The sequence below is a fragment of the Ambystoma mexicanum genome, chromosome 6p (assembly GCF_040938575.1).
Source record: "Ambystoma mexicanum isolate Mex_15411 chromosome 6p, UKY_AmexF1_1, whole genome shotgun sequence".
Classification (NCBI taxonomy): Eukaryota; Metazoa; Chordata; class Amphibia; order Caudata; family Ambystomatidae; genus Ambystoma; species Ambystoma mexicanum.
In genome coordinates, this window is record NC_090935.1 from 760236667 (window position 1) to 760255142 (window position 18476).

Below are 18476 nucleotides of genomic sequence, written 5' to 3' on the forward strand. Positions count from 1 at the left end.
CTGTGGGAGGTTACGGACAGGATGAGAAGCCTGACAGTAGATGCGTCCCAGGGCCCAATACACACAGACACCTGCCACAAGGGATGCAAGCACGCCAAACCCATCACAACCAAATGGCACATAGACACACTAACCCTTTCACCACAACTGCAAATGGTGCATACACACCCTTTCAGGGAACGGCCATGATCAAAGATAGAGTCTTTGCTTACCCGGGCACTAACACCCATCCTGATTAGGACAGCCCACAGAGAGCCCTTGCGTGTCCAGTCCTATCAACTCCCTTACATCCAGACGAGGAACCACTGGTGGGGCCAGAGATAGGAGCCAAACAGTTCATCCTTATGGTGGACTCAGGGGCGGAGAAATCATGTTTATGTGAAGGCAATTTTCCGCTATCTGTCAAAAATCTCAAGACGAAGGGTTTTTCTGGGGCTTTTGTCACGGTTCCTTATACTAAAGATGTGGATGCAAAGATAGGGGGGGGGAAACAGTAGTAGCACCCCTACTCTATCATGAAAATTCACCTTAACATGTATTGGGAAGGGATCTCCTCAGTACACTCAACATGACCATATCATTGTCATAGAGAGAGGTATAGTGTGATCAACCACAGGAATATGCCCCCTCTGAGCAATGCTATTAATTCAAACCATCACAAATGAAATAGTGGTATGAGGGGTGCCCACCAATGCAGACATGTTTGTGTATGGAATACAAGTGTTGGCAAGGGTGGTTCCAAAGTTAACACGAAAAGAATGGAGAGTACCTTCTGATTTTGTTTTCCGCCCAGTGGCTGCCCCTGAAATATTGTCAGGCACCGTCCTCTTATTAGACTTGCAAGAGGTGCAGGTGTCAGCTAAACGTATTGTGGCAATTGATCTTGACACGCACGGGTGTGAGTGGCAAACAGTAATGTGTATGGACCCAAACATAGTGTTGCGTGAGCTGACAGTTGAAGAGCTTTGCAATGACAATGCTGAAGAAACAATAATGTAAATATGCATGCCTTGTGACATAATGATCCAATACAGACAAGTGACCAACCCCCTCATAGCCATTGTCAGTGCACCGCAGTCATTTTACAAAAAAAGATATGCAGCAGGTGCCACCTAGTTTATGGACGACTAAACCCCATGACTAAGGGCTGTTGCAAGAAGTGACCCCGATCAAAATAAAACTCAAGCCCAGTGCTTTGTTGCCCCAGGTGAAGCAATACCCACTGTCAAGGGAAGCAGCGGGGGGGGGGGGTAAAAGAAAACAATACATGCACTATTACAACAGGGCATCATTGTACCCTCCAATTCCCCATGCAATACTACAATTTATCCGATTAAAAAAATCGAAGGGATGCATGTATCCATGAGACCGATCTATTTCTTTCTTTCAACAGTAATTTTCCGTTTCCTCCTCTTGCTGGCACTTGGACATTTTTCAGTCCAAAGAAACTAATTGAGTCTATTTAATTCTCTTTATGTTCAGTACAAAAATGTGTTGCCAAGGGGTATCTAGTATCCTTGTTTGTAATGGCTCTTAGGTGCTCTAGTAACCTTGTTTTTACTGCTCTGATTGTACTTCTAATGTACACTTTGCTACATGCACATTTGATACCATAAACTACAAACTTGCTATTGCAGTTTATGTATTGTTCAATTTTCTAGTTTTGACATTTGGTAAAGTGAAACATTTCATCCCGTTTTCAATTTTTGGGCAAATTTTGCAACTTCCGCATCGATAGACTCCGGCGGGTTGTTGTAAATTGAATAAGCTGCAACACTGGTTTAAATTCTGATGAGATCTTCCATCGGCTATGATATAGCATAAATGTAAAGCTTAAGAAAGACTTTGAACTAGGGAAATAGTCAATGTGAATGTGATGAATGCTTGCTCATGCTCACCAGCATTATTATGAATGAAATGTGCAATTTTTTTTTTTCTTGCAAGTTCAAAATGTATACACCACAGCAAAAATGTTAAAATGTAAGAACGTTTCTGAACCAGGGAATTGGTAAATGTGAAAATAAAGAATATTGGTTCATACTTAACAGTCTAAATATGAGTGAAATGCACAAATGTCTCCTTGACAGGATAAAATACATACTGACTACTTAGGAAACTAGGGAATTAGAGAATGTGCAAACAATGAAAACTTGTTCATACTTAACAGTATAAACAAGAGTGAAATGTACACATGTTTTCTCTCCTACCCAAGACAAAATACATACGAACTGCTCCATTCAACAACAATTACCTAGACAGGACTAAAACAGGCACAAAATTAGGAGCACGTGCCTGTCCATTACATAGGAAATAACTCATTAACCAAAAAGGCCACAAAGTGCAAAAAGATAGTGACATCATCGCGCAAAGATACGCGATGGCATCATCATGTCTGCATCATCGCGCTAAAATACACAATGATGTCATCGCGCACGCGCATAAAAGCCAGCAAAATAAAGTAATTTCCACATTGCGGATGAATAGCAAAAGAAGCAAAAGTATCTCCCAAAGCGAAGGTAAGAGAGATCATTTTTGGATAAAACAGGAATAGTTAAATGCAGAATTTCTTTGTTGAAAAACTATACGGTTAGTAATAATTCAAAGCTTTGAATATTAGCATTATAATTAATTATTCAGACTATCACTGTGAAGTTTGAGAATATCAATAAATCAAGGATAATCAGAATATAAAAAATACAAGCATCAGCATCTCTCAATCCTTTCTAAAACACACATGAGTATATATGAACACTATAATTAGATATAATAATACTTTACAAATCCATTATTGTCTGATTAACTTAATGATCACAAACCAGCTGTCTAAAAAAACTATCAGTCAGAAGAAATACAAAGCTAATGCAAAAATCGATTTGAAAATTCATAAAGAAACAAGGGGTGAGTGGTTTTTCTTAACAATCACAATCAGTGTTTCTTATAAGTGGGGGGCTCAGAGGAGCTTTCCTTCCAAAAATGTGTATGTAATATTGTTGTTGATTTCAATTTGGTTTTTAGACTCTCTCCTGAAGATCCTTGTCACATACAAGTTGAAACACGTGTTGAGAGGAAGAAATACAGTAACTTGCAATATAAATATAAAAATCAAGCAAAGTGATGAATAACTTGTGCTAAATCAACAACAAAGAAAAAATAAAGTATCATTGAAACTTAACACTATTGTTTGGACAATATGATGCATTCATTCTAAACACAGTCACCGAAATAAAAAAAAAGGTATCAAAATTGGTACATACCAAAAGATAACATTCGAGACAATACAGTTTACTTCAATATTGTTACAGTAACAATATAGCTATCTGGTGTTGGCGACAATTATATAAAAAAGCAAAAAGAATCGCCCAGGACTAAAGCCCGTCACTTGACCGGACACAGATTCTAAACACTAACGTCACTTCTACCACAGTTTACAATGAGGACATTCTCCTTTGTCTCATAGTATTCCATAGTATTGCACTCCACTTGTAATAATGAAGTCTTGTGTCTACTGACAATCAGATACATTACTACAGCTTCAGTACTTTGTAATACAACCGTAGCTTCAGCATTTTGTGATTTTAAACAAGGTTTGGTTTTGACAAGATTTACTTCAAGGCACTTCAACACCTTCAAGTAGACAAGGCACTCTATCTGTCTGCCATAACAAAGGAACAAGTTACTAACCTGAAACTGTTGTTCTCCAGTATGGGTCTGCCATGGATTCACATGCTCATGAATATTCCCCATCGTCAGGCTGGGAATCGACGATAAAAAAAAAAATCAATTTCAGTTTCTGAACTGTCTTTCTCCTAATAACCAATCACTGGTCTCTGGGTCATACTGGCCCTAGCCAATGACTGCCCTCTGCCCAAGCCCCTCCTCAGGCAGCCATCTTCAGATTTGGTAGCACTTAAAGTGGCAGTAGGACCAACAGCCGCAGAGGGGTAGGCGGCAGGGTTTGCATGTGAATCCATGCCAGACCCATGCTGCAGAACAACAGTTACAGGTAAGTAACTTGTTCCTTCTCCAGCATGGGGTCTGGAATGGATTCACATGCCCATGAATACAAGAATACATACCAGTACATACATGTACAACCACGGGAGGCGGCAAGGCTCAACATTAAGCATTTCAACAACTCAACATTAAGCATCTCTGACCTCCTCACCAAGCTCACCTTCAAGCGAACAGGTTGCACAGCACTGCATGGCCGACTCTGGACTCCTCCCTGGAATCCCGGTCGACACAGTAGAATCTCGTGAAGGTGTGCGTCGACCTCCACGTAGCAGCCCTGCAGATGTCCAGCAGGGGCACACCAGACAGGAACGCCGTAGTTGCAGCGATCCCTCTGGTCGAATGGGTTCTCGGACGACCAGCCAACGGTCGGTTTGCCAACCGATGACAGTGCGTGATGCAGCCGGAGAGCCACCTAGAAAGGGAGGCCTTGGAGGGGGTCTTCCCTTGATTCACAGGGCCAAAGTCCACAAACAGCTGTGACGTCTTTCCAAAACTCTTCGTCCAAGTAGAACTTCAGCGCTCTAGCCACATCCAGCGAGTGCAAAGTCCTCTCGGCCAGCGAAAAAGGCGACGGGAAGAAAACAGGTAACACCAAGGGCTTGTCGAGGTGGAAGTCCGATGGCACCTTGGGCATGGAAGAGGGGTGCATCATCAGCACGACCCTCGATGTGTGGAAAGTCAAGCACAGAGGCTTAAAGGAGAAGGCCTGGATCTGTTGGCCACCAGGAATGCCGTCTTCCACGACAGGAATTTCAGAGGTGCCAAATGCAGAAGCTCGAATGGGGGACCCATGATCCTAGTCAGCACCATATTGAGCTCCCACGCCGGGGCCAGAGCGGAAAGGTCCTTCCATGAACTCCTTAACCAGGCAATGCGACCACAGCGACGATCCCCCCAGAGTTCTGGTGTAGCGGGTGATAGCCGCCAGATGGATCTTCATAGAGGCGTGCGCCAGCCCCGCTTTGGCCAAAGACAGTAAGTATGGCAGCACTTGAGGGGCTGTAATCCGTAGAGGGTTTATCTTCTGTGCACGGCACCAGACGGTGAACCTCTTCCATTTATGTCTGTAGCACTTAAGAGTCGAAGAAGCCCTGGCCTTGGCAAGCACCTCCTTGCAGTCCGCCAGGATCGCGTATCCACCAGTGCTGCAGGAGCCAGGCCAGCAGGTTCAGCACCGACAGGTCGTGGTGCAGGATCGCGCCTCCTTCCCTGGTGAGAAGATGTGCATCCACCGGAAGCTTGACTGGAAGGGACGCTGACAAGTCCATATCTACCTCGGCCACGCCGGTGCGACAAGTATCATCCTGTACCGGTATCGTCGGAGTTGACTGATGAGTTGTACGGTGGGAACGCATACAGAAACAGGCCGTCCTGGGGAAATGAGAACGCATCCCCCATGCTCCCCGGCTGGGGAAACCTGCTGGCGAACCTCCGGCACTTGGAGTTCGTCGCTGTCGCAAACAGATCGATCTGGTGATTGCCCCATCGTCCAAACAGTAGGTTCACCTGATCCTGCCGAAGTTCCCACTCGTGGAAAGAGCGCAGCTCCCTGCTGAGTGAGTCGGTGACAGTGTTCTTCACTCCTGCCAGATGAAAGGGTACCAGGAACATCCTTTGAGTGACGGCCCAGTGCCATAGGTCCTGCGATTCCTTGGAGAGAGCAGGGGATCCGGTGCCCCCCTGCTTCTGAATGTAGAACATCATGTGGTGTTGTCGGTTAAGACCCACACCATCTTGCCCTTGAGGGACAGAAGGATAGACTTGAGGGCCCAAAACACGGCCCGGAGCTCCAGGACGTTGATGTACAATGACTTCTCCTCTTGCGTGGAGATTTACGGTGTGTGCACCCCATCCCTCCAGGGAGGCGTCCGTTGTCACCGTCTGCTGATGCGCAGGGGTCTGGAAGTCTGTGCCCGCCGTTAGATGTGCACGGACCCCCCCCACCATAGAATCGCCCGATGGAATGTCTCGTTGACGGCGATCCTGTCCTCAAAGCTTCCCTTCGCCTGCATCCAACAGGCGTCGAGGAACTCCTGTAGCGGCCCCATCCACAGTCTGCACAGCCAAACAAGGTAGATGCATGACAGCATCATGCCGAGCAGAGACTTGATGGACCTCACCCTGGCAACCTTCATGGCCAACAGCCGTTGTACCTTGCCCAAGATGGCCTTCATCCTGTCCCCCGACAGCGCGGCTAGGCGCGCCACCGTGTTGAGTCTGGCTCCAAGAAGGACTTCAGATAGTTTATCGTGAACCCCAGTTCCGTGAGCAGGCGGAAGGTCCTCGCTGTGTGTTCGACGGCAAGTTCCTTTGACTTCGCTCGGATGAGCCAATCGTCCAGATAGGGGTAGACATGGATCCCCTGCAGGTGCAGCCGCGCCGCCACAGGTGCTAGGCACTTGATGAAGACCCTTGGGGCCCACTTCAGACCGAAGGGGAGGGCAGTAAACTGGTAGTGTCATCCTTGGACCACGAAGCGCAGAAACTTTCGGTGCCCCTTGTGGATGGGGATGTGGAAGTAGGCATCCTCCAGTTCCAGCGACGATAGGAAGTCACCTTCTTCCAGCTGTCCCAGCATGTGCTGAAGGGTGACCATCCAGAATTTCTGGGATTTGATTTATTTGTTGAGGGGGCGGAGATCTAGGATGGGCCGGCAGCCGCCGGTCTTCTTTCGAACGAGGAAGTACCGTGAGTATACTCCGGAGGCCCATAGCCTCTTCAGGACAAGCTCTATCACGCCGTTTTTTAGCATTGCACTTATCTCTAGAAGTAGTTGAGGAATGTGGTTTTCTTTCCTGGCCACGGGTGGAAACCGAGAACACTTCCTTAGGAACTCCAGAGAGTGCATGTGGGCCAGGGCATACAGCACCCAACGGTCGGTGGAGATGGATTTCCACACACCCAAGAAGTTCTCCAGCCGGCCTCCCACCAAGGTGACGACGATGATGTCCGCCTGCTTTGTTACAGCCTCTGTAGGCTTCCTACGACAAAGAGCAGGTAGCCTGACGGTATGAGGAAGTGCTGCCGCCGAATCCTTTGGAGGCACCTTGTGACTTGCCTCCAGAGGGCTGAAAGGACGGCCGTCGTTGATGGAGCGTGCCCAAGGCACAGGCCATCTCGGTGTCTGCCTTGATGGCCTGCAGTGACTCGTCTAAAGCCTTTCCGAACAAGTTGTTCCCATCGAAGGGCATGTCCAGTACCCTCGTCTGAACGTCCTGACGGACGTCGGTGGCCCTGAGCCAGCCACGCCAGTGAAGGCAAACGCTGTTGCCCATCTGGCGGAAGTCGGTGTCGGTGATGTCCGTGGCCACCGTAATGACGTGGTCCAAAGCCACCTCGCCTTCCTGTAAGATTTCAAGGGCCTCTGCCCTCTTGTCATCTTGGAGGAAGTCCAGGAGGGGGGCGACGTTATACCACAGATCCCTATCGTAGCGAACCACGATAGCGAGAGCATTGGCCGCCTTAATGGTCTTCGCCGCCAAAGAAATGACCCGACATCCAATGATATTCAGCTTCTTCCCCTCCCCGTCCGGCGGGGAAGTGGAAGTCGATGCCGTCGTCCCAGCAGATTTCTTCTTGGCAGCCGTGGAGACCACCGAGTCCAGAGACAGCTGCGCTTTGAGGCACATCGATGCCAAGTCTGGGACCCGGTACTTCTTCTCGTACCGGTCTCTCTTCGCTGGGGCCGAGGATGGGTTCTTCAGGAAGCCAGCCCCTCGTCCCAGATGTCGTCCAACAGCGGGACCGAGAGCACGGTCTTCCTCTAGGCCTCCCGTCGTTGATAAAGGAATCCCTTTCTGCTTGGGGCGTAGCTGAAAAAGCTCTGGAGGCCCTAGCGATCATGGCGTGAAACGAGCCAATTTTGTCGGGACAAGAAGCTCAGGGCGGGGGCGACGGGAGATCTGCTCTGTCATCGCTGCCGCCGTCGTCCGTCCCCGCCATCTCGTCCCTCGGAGGAGGGGATGGAGGTGAAGGATGGTAGGGTGGGGGCGGATGGACTTGCCTCCGCTTGGATGAAGGGCTTCTCGAAGGTCCAGGTGCCGCTGGACCGTCCGCCGGAGGCAAAGGCATCTTTGTTCTCATTTCCGAACACAGGGTGTGCAGGGCCAGCAAGATGTCCTCCGACCTGTCCGTCTGTGGCTGCAGCGGTTGCGATGGGATCATCAGCAGCGGCGTGGTGTCCGGTTCCTCGTCGATCTGCCATTCCTCGTCGGTTCCCCCGTCGCTCTCCACGTCCACCTCGTCGGGGTTCTTCCCGTAGGACCTGACCTTGATGAATCTCTTGTCCAAGACTGACTTGAGGCCCGCCAGCTCATCCTCGGAGGAGATATCTGAGTCTGGTAGGACTAATGCACCCCCCTTCTTCTCGGCCAGGGGTTTTGCGGGGGTCTTTTTAATGGGCAGGAAAGACGATTCCCTCCAGGAGGGCAGGGAAAAGCTTGGCTTTGATGTCGTCTCCACTGGGGCCGCATCTGCGGGTCTCGCCAGGGACGCTGCCACTTCCTCAATCGAAGTCTTAGCCAGGTGAATATGGGTCTTCACGACCTTTGGTGCGTCTGAGGCCTTCACCGTGGGGGGAGGGTCACCGCTTCGCTCCCCCTTGGCTTTCGCCATCGGAGTCAACCGGGGCTTCTCCCGAAGCTTACCCGGGTTTTCCGACTTCCTCTTCGAGCCGGAACATTGGCTCGTGGTTGACGGAGTCAGCGATGCTGCGCCGACTTGGCAGCCGTGGAGCACGTACCAACGGCACTCCCGGTGCCCGCGGACTTGCAGTGCTTTGCCTTATGTTGGGCCCCCGTCGCTGGAGCGCCCTCAAAGGTCTTAGAAGACCGCTCAGACTTCTTCTTGGGCTCACCTGCCACCAGGCTTTTCGCCTCCAGCCAGTCAGCGAGCCGTTTGCGACAGTCCTTCATGGTATGGGCGGACATGTCCTTGCAGAACACACAGTCCTCCTCCACGTGCGACTTGTCGGAGTGCAGGCAGTAGAGGCACAGGGAGTGCTCCTCCTTCTTGAAGACGTTCTGTAGTCCACATCCTGGGCAGATCCTAAAAAGCTTAGATCCAACAGGCATCAAGTTTCCTTTGTGTTCGGCCATGTCCACGCGGGGTAGGCCTCAAAGATCTTCCAGAATCCTCCAAGTAGTGAAATTTGACGAAAAGTCGCCATTGAGGGGCATAGAGATTTCCGAAACGGGTCCCTGTTAATCGGAAGAAGAATCAATGGAGTTTGAGGCTCGATTTGACCGAAAAGTAAGAGTAAACTCTTTGAAAAAATGCAATACGCAGTAAAAGCTCAAGAGCTAAGCACGATGACTCCCAACACTTGAATGTGCGGTAAAAATCTGAAGATGGCTGCCTGAGGAGGGGCTTAGGCAGAGGGCAGTCATTGGCTGGGGTCAGTAGGACCCATAGACCACTGATTGGTTATTAGGAGAAGACAGTTCAGAAACGAAACTGAAACTGATTTTTTCTTTTACCGAGGATTCCCAGCCTGACGATGGGGAATATTCATGAGCATGTGAATCCATGCCAGACCCCATGCTGGAGAACTAATTTTACCTTTATGACCCTTTTCTCTCTTTCTCTGACAGTCTTTCGTAATATAGGTTGTCTCAACTTGAAATAATAATTATGAGCAGCAGGTTTCCCTTCCCCAACTTTACCTTCATCTCTCTGCAAACTGTCAGCCCAAAGAATTACCCAGAGGGCTTGGTGTCACACTCTTGGCTTCAGGTAATGCTTGCACACTTGTATCTTAGGCAAGGATACACTTTTATTGGGCTCACAGTATTGTTTAAATGGTTTTCTGTTTTAAAGAAAGGCTGCTTTCAGTCTTAATATGGGATAATCTTGGCTTGGGCAATGCTTGCTCTCTCTCCAACTGCAGAGACAATGTTTAAACACTTGACGTCTTTTATGAGCAATTGTTGTTAGCGTGAATAATGATGCAAAGTTCGCTCTTCCCTTGAAAAGCAAAACTAGGCACACGTGACCACTTGTTCATAAGTTTTACAATGCTTTGAGGGTTTAACAATGGCTTTCGGCAGCATTTGCCGATCACACTTGAGTACTACTTTTCCACTCTCCCATTGGTAAGAACTCAATAACCAACTTCAGCTCGCTTCTGCTTCTACGCTAGTGAAAAAATAAGCTGGATACTACTCGTCCAAGGAATCAGAATGCCCGGTTTGACTCACCGTCTTCATTGATCCTTGTTCCATGTGTTGCACAACCTCTACTGCGTCAGGCTTCACTTGGGACCCACACCACTCGATTGAGGAACCCCTCACACTACTGAGACTCACAGCATTACCACAGCTCCTCTCCTCAGTATCTGGCACGCTTTTTGCACAGCAACCTCTACAATTAGGCTCACATGGGGAAATGCAGTCTTCCTGCACGACTTCCAATGGGCAGCCTCTGCACTTCAGAGTTTGGGGGAACAGGGCCCTCACAGTACAAGCAGGTGAAATCTGCTGCATCAGAGTTCCGGTGTCCGTTTGGATCCCCCACTTCTGTTGGGATTGCCAGCACCGTGGCTTCTTTCTGCCTCTGCTATGACTGCACAAACTCCAGCTCCTTCTCTCTATTGCCTGCACCTTTTATGCCTCTCAGGTTCCTTCAGGTATGGGATGTTAGGCTTAATTGCCTAACTATTAGTACAGTATGCCTCTTCAGCCCTCTTTTTAGTCTCAGTTCTCATGGGATTATGGGACTTGTAGTCCCCAAAAACAAAGTTAGTTCTTTTGTAGTAATGTCTAAGTTTTAAGGGTAGCTTTATTTCCCTTACAGTTAATTAAGGATGAACCATTAGAATTTGTTGTTACAGAGGAAGACAATTTACTTAAGGCAATGTTTTCGATTTCCTTTTCATTATACCATAGATCGCTGGGAGGAGACAAGGCAAAGGGTGCTGAGGAAATACTCTGGGTTGAGACACAGTATTTGTCCTTTAAAAGGTTGAACCTTCCTAAATTGCCAGAACAGGTAATGGCCTATTATCATTATGATGTATCTGAACCTCATATAAGATCTATGGCTCTGAACATAAATGCCTTTAAACCTGAACAGACCTTAATAACCGAAAGACCATGTGAGGTAATTCAGGATAAAAATTGTCCCTACTCTGAAAGGTATAATGAAAAGGAAATCGAAAACATTCCACGCCACTGTTTGTTAGCCCATCTACACCCTTAACAAAGTGGTCTAGACATATGCAAGTCAATCAGGTACTGCCACAAATGCAAACTTATTTATGGGTCATTTTGAGATTAACCATGCATGGCAACACACAGCAACACACAGCATTCATAAATGGACAGATTACCTATTGGGGAAGATATATAGATGACATTCTTATGATATGGAATGGTGGAAAAGATGAATTATATGACTACATAAAACATCAATATGAATGACTACAATATCAAATTCACTGAAACAATGAGCTCTGAAACAATTGAATTTTTGGATTTACAGATATACACGGATGGTACCAGAATTCTAACGGATCTATATACAAAACCAACGTCAGTAAATAAAGTATTACATGCAGACAGTAATCATGTGCAGCATATAATCAAAAATATACCATACAGTGAGATTTTAAGAACAAAACGGAACTGTAGTTCAAATGAAAAATATGAAAATCATGTTCAACTGCTCAGAGAAAAATTCATAAAGAGAGGCTACAGAAATCAGGATGTGGAAAAAGCTATAAGTAAGGCAGAGAAAGTACCCAGATCTGAATTATTAAAAGATAAACCAAGATTGTTAAAGAAAAAAGAAGACAAGGTGGATTTCATAACTACTTTTAACAGTGAAGCCTATATTTTGAAAAAACTTTTGAAAAAGCATTGCAACATTTTGCTAAGTGATGAAACGTTAAAGCAGCATATAGAAATTAAACCAAGGTTAATCTACAGAAGAGCACCAACCCTAAAACAAAAAATCAGTCCAAGTCATATGAAAGAGGAAAAATCGGAAGCTCTGAGTCAATTTTTACAAGTGCCGGCACCAACAGGAACTTATTGCTGTGTTAATTGTGGAATATGTGACCAAATGGAAAATGGTGTAAAAGAGATAAAGTTACCAAATGGTAAAAATCAAAAATTGAGACAATTCATTAATTGTAATACGAAATATGTGATTTACACAGTCACGTGCATCTGCAACAAAAAATATGTGGGAAGTACCATTAGAGCATTGAAGATAAAATTACAAGAACATATAAGAGCAATTAAGAATATGGACACGAGATATCTTATGGCTATTCATTTCAATAAAGAACATAAAATAACGGATATCAAGGAAATCAAGTTTTTAGGCATTGAAAAAATAGAAAGCATGGAAAGAGGTGGTAACAGAGAGTTACAATTAAGGAGAAGAGAAGCCAAATGGATTTGTATGTTGGACACTTGTAATTCGGGATTAAATTCTGAAAATGAGATGAGTTATTGGCTATAATGCAGTGATTTTCGAAACATGTCTCTTCATGGGACTGTCTGTGAACATGTGAAAGTGAAAAATCAGTATTGTTGTTAATATGCTATAATGTAGTTTGCAAATAATTGTACCAATGTGAAGGAATACATCTATTTGAAGAGTGTGAGAAAATATTGTTTATACATATTGTTTAAAAAAATATAGTTATAAATTAAAAAACATATTTTCTCATAATTAACACCTAATAGTTCAGGGTTATAATCATAGAACATCTAAGAAAAAACATGTAATTTGAATTAGATTTAGCCTCATGATTTCCAACAGTGTGTTCAAACTATGTGAAACACACTGTAAAAATTAGAAGCCAAGATGGCCGCCAGACGCTCAGGTAATGCGTGTGATGTCATCGCGCAACGTAGCGCGTGATGCCATCGCGCGGCGCGATGACATCACGCGTAGCGGGCCCGCGAATATAAATAGAAAGAATTCACTCACTCTTTGAGTAGCACGGATTAAGAAGGACTAGAGGCAATCGCACCTGGACAGCAAGGTAACATTTTTTTAAGGAGAGCAGCATAAGATATATATTGTGATTCCTGAATTAGAAGGATAACAGATCTTTAGTTATAGTCTAAAACTTTGTTGGTGATACTTGTGTTTTTTACAGATTTTAAAAAAAATACTATACTTAGAAGATGGAAAAGGAATTACAATAATTTTGTCTTCATGGATTAAGAAATAATTTATGAGTTACAAATCGAAATTAACACAAAATCTTTAAAAATTGGTGAGTATGTTAGATTAATGTAAGGTGTGTTTTTTCACCACCACTAGTTTGTTGTATCAAAAAAAGTTAAAAAGGTTTCATTATGTGAAGAAATTTATTTTTTCCCTTTTTTGAATTAGAAACTCTCCTGATGAACCACTCATATTGGGCGTGGAGAAACACGTGTTGAGAGACAATATAGTTTAACAATTGAAGGAGAAAATCATATGCTTGACATTAAACAGAGATATGAACCAACAACTAAAGAGATTATTTTGTATGATTTGAATGACAAGTAAGGGAATAACGGAAGCGCACTCCTAAAAAGTGTGGTGTTAAAAAGAATTGTTTGGTAAATATTGCAGCAGCCGCAATACACACTTCTAAGTGCAGCATCTAGGTAACAGAGACACTTATCAGGTTTGCACAAAAAGGAATCGCCAATCATAGGAAACAAAAGCCGCAAAGGACTGCAAAAAAATATAAAAACTGCCGCAAATGGGAGCAACCTAGCCTAAACTGCTAAGCCAGGTCCCCTCACAGAAACACAAGCACCCACAGACATGCCCATTTTTAGAAAGATGTGTTTAAAGAACATTCCTGGCTCAAAGGAGTAGTCTTGCTGCCTTACCCCCTTAATTGACGGAGTTTGGAGTTAGGGGAACATGATATACCAGTAAATCAGTATGACTCACTGTAAGGAGTTCTTGTATTGGTGCAGGACTCACAAAATCTACTCGACCACTAGAATAGTTGAGGGGCTTTTAGGTTTGCATGGAACAGATCCTTGCTGACGAGTACAATGAAATCCCAGGATGTTTGAAACTATAGACATTTATTAAAACAAACTGCACTAAATGTCAAATAACTGTTCATAGATGGCATCTGGGTGGAAGCAGTTTGCCAAACATAAAGTGGCCTTATGGTGATATGCACCGTTTCACAGAAAGCACTGGTAAAACCTTTGTCCTCCTTCGCCATAGGTCAAATGCATTGCTCTTGTGTCAAGTGGTTACACTCACTCAACCAGCAGGTCTAGCAGAATTATAAAGAATTTGCAAGGCCGATATTGCATGTTTCTTTTTGAACAAATGACCCATCCCTCCTGCCCCCTATTTGTCTCTCAGTTGCTAAGGTATTTAGAGAAAGAATGGAACTGTGTTATGAAAGTTTGGGAGGACTAAAGTGGGCTGTGGATACGGCCCATAAGCCTGAATATAGCCTTCCAAATCTTTACTTGTGCATTGCAAGAAATGCTCTGTTCTCACTACTGCAGGTATGCACATCACAGGAGTCTGAAGCAAACACTACAAAAGTTAATATAGTCGATACATAACTAGTACTTACATGAGGAACTAAGAATGATTTCAGAAACATAACTATAGGAACAAACTGAATAATACTAGCTATGGCTAATGGAATTAATTAGCTCCCACATGAAAACCAGAGAGGTTTGCAAGTAATACATCCTTGCTGTATAATTTCCCTTGCATGGTCATCTGCTCCTTACTAAAGGAAGAAATGGAAGTCACTACAGAATCAGACCACAACTTTTTTCCTTTATATGCTTTCTAGGGCTATACTGAAATGAAGGCCAGAAAAGCACCTCAATAATTTGTCGGTTACCTGATAAAATGCTACAACAGCTAGTTCGGAAATGGAGTTACTCGCATCCTGTAGAAACTAAGCTTGGCAACCTCATGTAAAGTTACCAACGTGCCACTGAGATATCAGTCAAGAAGTTAGATAAAGGCCTGATTAACCTGAACAGTGAGTTGCATGAGCCCTAATAAATAATGCAACCGTCATGATCAGTGTGGTTATTATAGGTACTAGAACATGTCCCTGTAAAAAATGTACGGGGTCAGAAACAAGTCATCCAATACTTCACGAGTATTGTTTTTCAACCAAATGTCTGTATAAGAACTACCTATGACCATCAAGGCCCAGGAGATCGATGTTCCTAACCAAAGGCATATTTGATAACAGTGGATGAAAGATGTCTACCTGTACTTAATCTCTTCTGTGTTCATTGTTCAGTAGCAATACTTGATAATGTTTACCCAAATCTAGTTAGTAGCAGGATTGTCAGTATGTTCCTACAGAGCGAGTGGTCTATGGTTGTATGTGATATCATTGTTTTTAAAACATTGTGTTGAAGAAATGTCATTGAAAACAAAATTACAAGTTACTCACCGTAGTGACTAACATACTCCTAGTTCATAGTCCTTTTCCTACATACTGTATGGGTGTCCCTCGCTGGGGACGGGAACGGAATCTTTTTTCACCAGAAAAACAGTTTTCCCCCTTTAAAATGTATATGGGTGCGGGGACGCTGCCCCCGGAACATGTGCTCCCTTGACTCCCCCCAGCGGTGCCACATCTCAGTCGTCTTTTCCATAACAACGGGAGCGGGACCTGCTTCAACAATGCTGTGGTTGAGCCTCTGGTTCGTGTAATTCCACATCTACGAAGTCTTCCCTAGGAACCTTGGTCCCTATATATATTTTTCTTTTAATCCAATTTCTTTATTCAATCCTTATCTAGGATTGTGCTTTCCGCCGGTGCCTTGCCTCTCCCCGGAGCATGTCAGCTGTGACGGGTTATAGTAGGTGTCCGGCCTGCAACGATTCTTTCCCTACGTCCGATCCACACACGATCTGCCTCTGGTGCCTAGGTGAAGACCACGGCTGGGAAGGTTACTCAGCATGCAACGCCTTTACATCATGGTCCCTGAAGAACAGGCTGGTGTGGTGGAGAGTGTTATTTAACATATCCCTGCCGGACCACATACAGGTGTACGTAAGGAGAAAGATGAAAAAGTAAGTATTCTGTTCTCAAAAGCACCCTGTAAAGGTGACTCCTTTCCCAGGAAACGCCCTAGAGGCAGGGGCATAGTAGGCTCTGCTACCAGCAAGGGTTCTGAGGCTCAGTTAGCTACCGGCCTTGCGGTCGAGGGGTACACATCCTCCCAGTCCCACAGCTGAGGGGCCACACAGCTCTAATACCGGGCCAGGGCCTAAGAGGCTTTGTTCTGTTACCAGGCCGATGCCCGAGGGAGAGTCTAAAGGCAGTGATAAAGGCACTAACGACATGTCCGAGGGTGAACAGCCTAGCAGGTCGACACCTGAAGTGCAGGACAGTTCTGAGCCTACGTGATCAGGCAAAAAAGCGGAGACCAGAGCCAGTACCTCCACAGTCTTGCAAGCAGAACGTGGGGTGGTAATGCCGGCACGTGCACAAGCGCACCATTCCAACGAACCCCAGAGGCCAAAGCTCACTCCACGGGTGGAATGGTCCCCTATGGCCTTGAGCAGGTCACATGGTGCACCTCCTACCCAACCTCACTGCGACAGATGAGCTACATGGAAGACTCAGCGCAGAGAGAATGCCACACGTGCTGGTTGCACCGGCAGTACCTGTGCAGCAACATGCTTCACCAGCTTGCGAGGAATGTTTTTTTGAGAAATTCCTCACACCCGTGTCACCCCAAATGGGAAATATCCTCAAGGGGATAATTCAGGACATGATCCCGTCAATGCTTCCACCAACTCCAGCTCCAGTACAGACTCAGCCTACAGTACGGGCGCCGGCTCCAAGCCCCACCGCAACTGTGTCACAGCCCACAGAAACCCCGGCCCGACTCAGTCTACCCATACAGCCCAGTCCAGTCCCTGGCTCTAGCGGTCCCTCAACCCGCAGCCCCCCCTCGTAACGCTGCCTGCAGATAGTACAGACCCATAGGACACAGTGTACCAAGCTGTCACGGAGGATGACGAGGATCCGGACACCTCATCCTCTGCAAAGGCTTTTCATGACAGACCGGGTGGCCTGGCAGAATACCTGGGCATTTCTCAATCGCTGAACGAGCAACCAGAAGCTGGGGTCCTGGCAGACGTCTTGACCATCCGCTCATCCACCAGATTGGGCATTCTGCTCCAAAAGGATGTAACGGCCCTGACAAAAAAGGGTTGGTCCACTTCTTAAAGTCGCTGGCTCTGTGGCTCTGGCTCCACCTCTCAGCGGTGTCGCTGTCAGTGGGCTTTCTCTGCTTATGCTCTCTTTCTGCTTCGCCTCTCCTCAGTGTGTCCTCCTTTTCCAGTCTACTCGCCTCAGTTAAATGAAGGTTTTGCCTTAAAGATTCTCTTTATTGTTCGTGATGACATATTGTGGTTTTGTCTTCAGGCAAAACTCTGGAGTTCATAATGTACTTTCTTTCTGATAGTGCCACATATGCCATTAAAGTGAATGGCATAGAGAATTCCTCACAAGAATGTGAGTCCTTGTCCCCAGAGGGGGAGACTCTGCTGGTGAGGTCCCACTTACCTCGACTACTAGGGATGGTGTTGCGGAGCAGGCTCATCTGACTAGCCTCACGGGGCGGGGGCTATCCCTTGATGAGAAGGGATAAATTCCCTTGATTCGTCACACCTCTCTGATGAGGACTGGTTATATGGCCTGCATCAGGAGCAGTCTGTTGCTCTCGTCTAGTGGGGTTGGGGAGGTTTAAGCCTAACTGAATTAGAGGGGTAGAAGGAGGGTGAGCAGCGACACAGAAATGGGAACCATTGGTTGCTAAGGATGGAATCCAAGGATCCCCTGTCAGTAGTTTTGATGGAGAGCAAATCTGCAGCCTACAGGTGTCAGATGGACCAATTTTCCCAGTCATTGCTTCTTTGTGTCCTGAACGGTGGATGGACCAGGACCCCAACAGAATCCTTTTGAGGAAGAGCTTGCATGTTTCCTGCTGCAGAATTCCTGCCCTGGTAACCACGGAACCCAGCAAACGTGATTTGCCTTGAATCTCTGGAGAAAGAGGGTTGGTGAAAAGGCTTTTGGCCCGATCTTGCCAATACGAATAGAGATTTTGCAGTTTGGATGGAAGTCTTGTGTTTCTTAAGCTCCTCGTCAGTGAAGGAGTGCAAGAGATCTTGCCCATTAAATGGAAGATCCAGTGTGATCCTGAGCCTCCTATGCAAACTGTGTGGAGTGCATCCATGCTACTCTCTGTGCATATCTGCACCGAAAGCCAAACCTCTGATGGCTGTATCAATGTGGTGCACAGATGCCTATAGGAGATCTTGAGCTAAGTGAAAGCATCCTGAAGCAGACCCAGACAACAGGTTCAGGTTTGATCCACAAAGTTTTATCAACTTTTAAATTCAGGATAGAGTAAGGCCTAACTTGCCCTATGCTAAGGTGGTTTTTCCCTACATAAAAAACCAAGGATAGTCTGTGTCAGGAAGTCCAA

At 45.9% G+C, this 18476-nt stretch overlaps 1 protein-coding gene across 4 annotated transcripts in view; it reads right to left on the reverse strand.

Annotated features, from left to right (window-relative positions):
• The window catches only part of ARB2A (ARB2 cotranscriptional regulator A), a 2893216-nt gene that overhangs the window by 994082 nt on the left and 1880658 nt on the right, over window positions 1-18476 (reverse strand). The window lies entirely within an intron of this gene.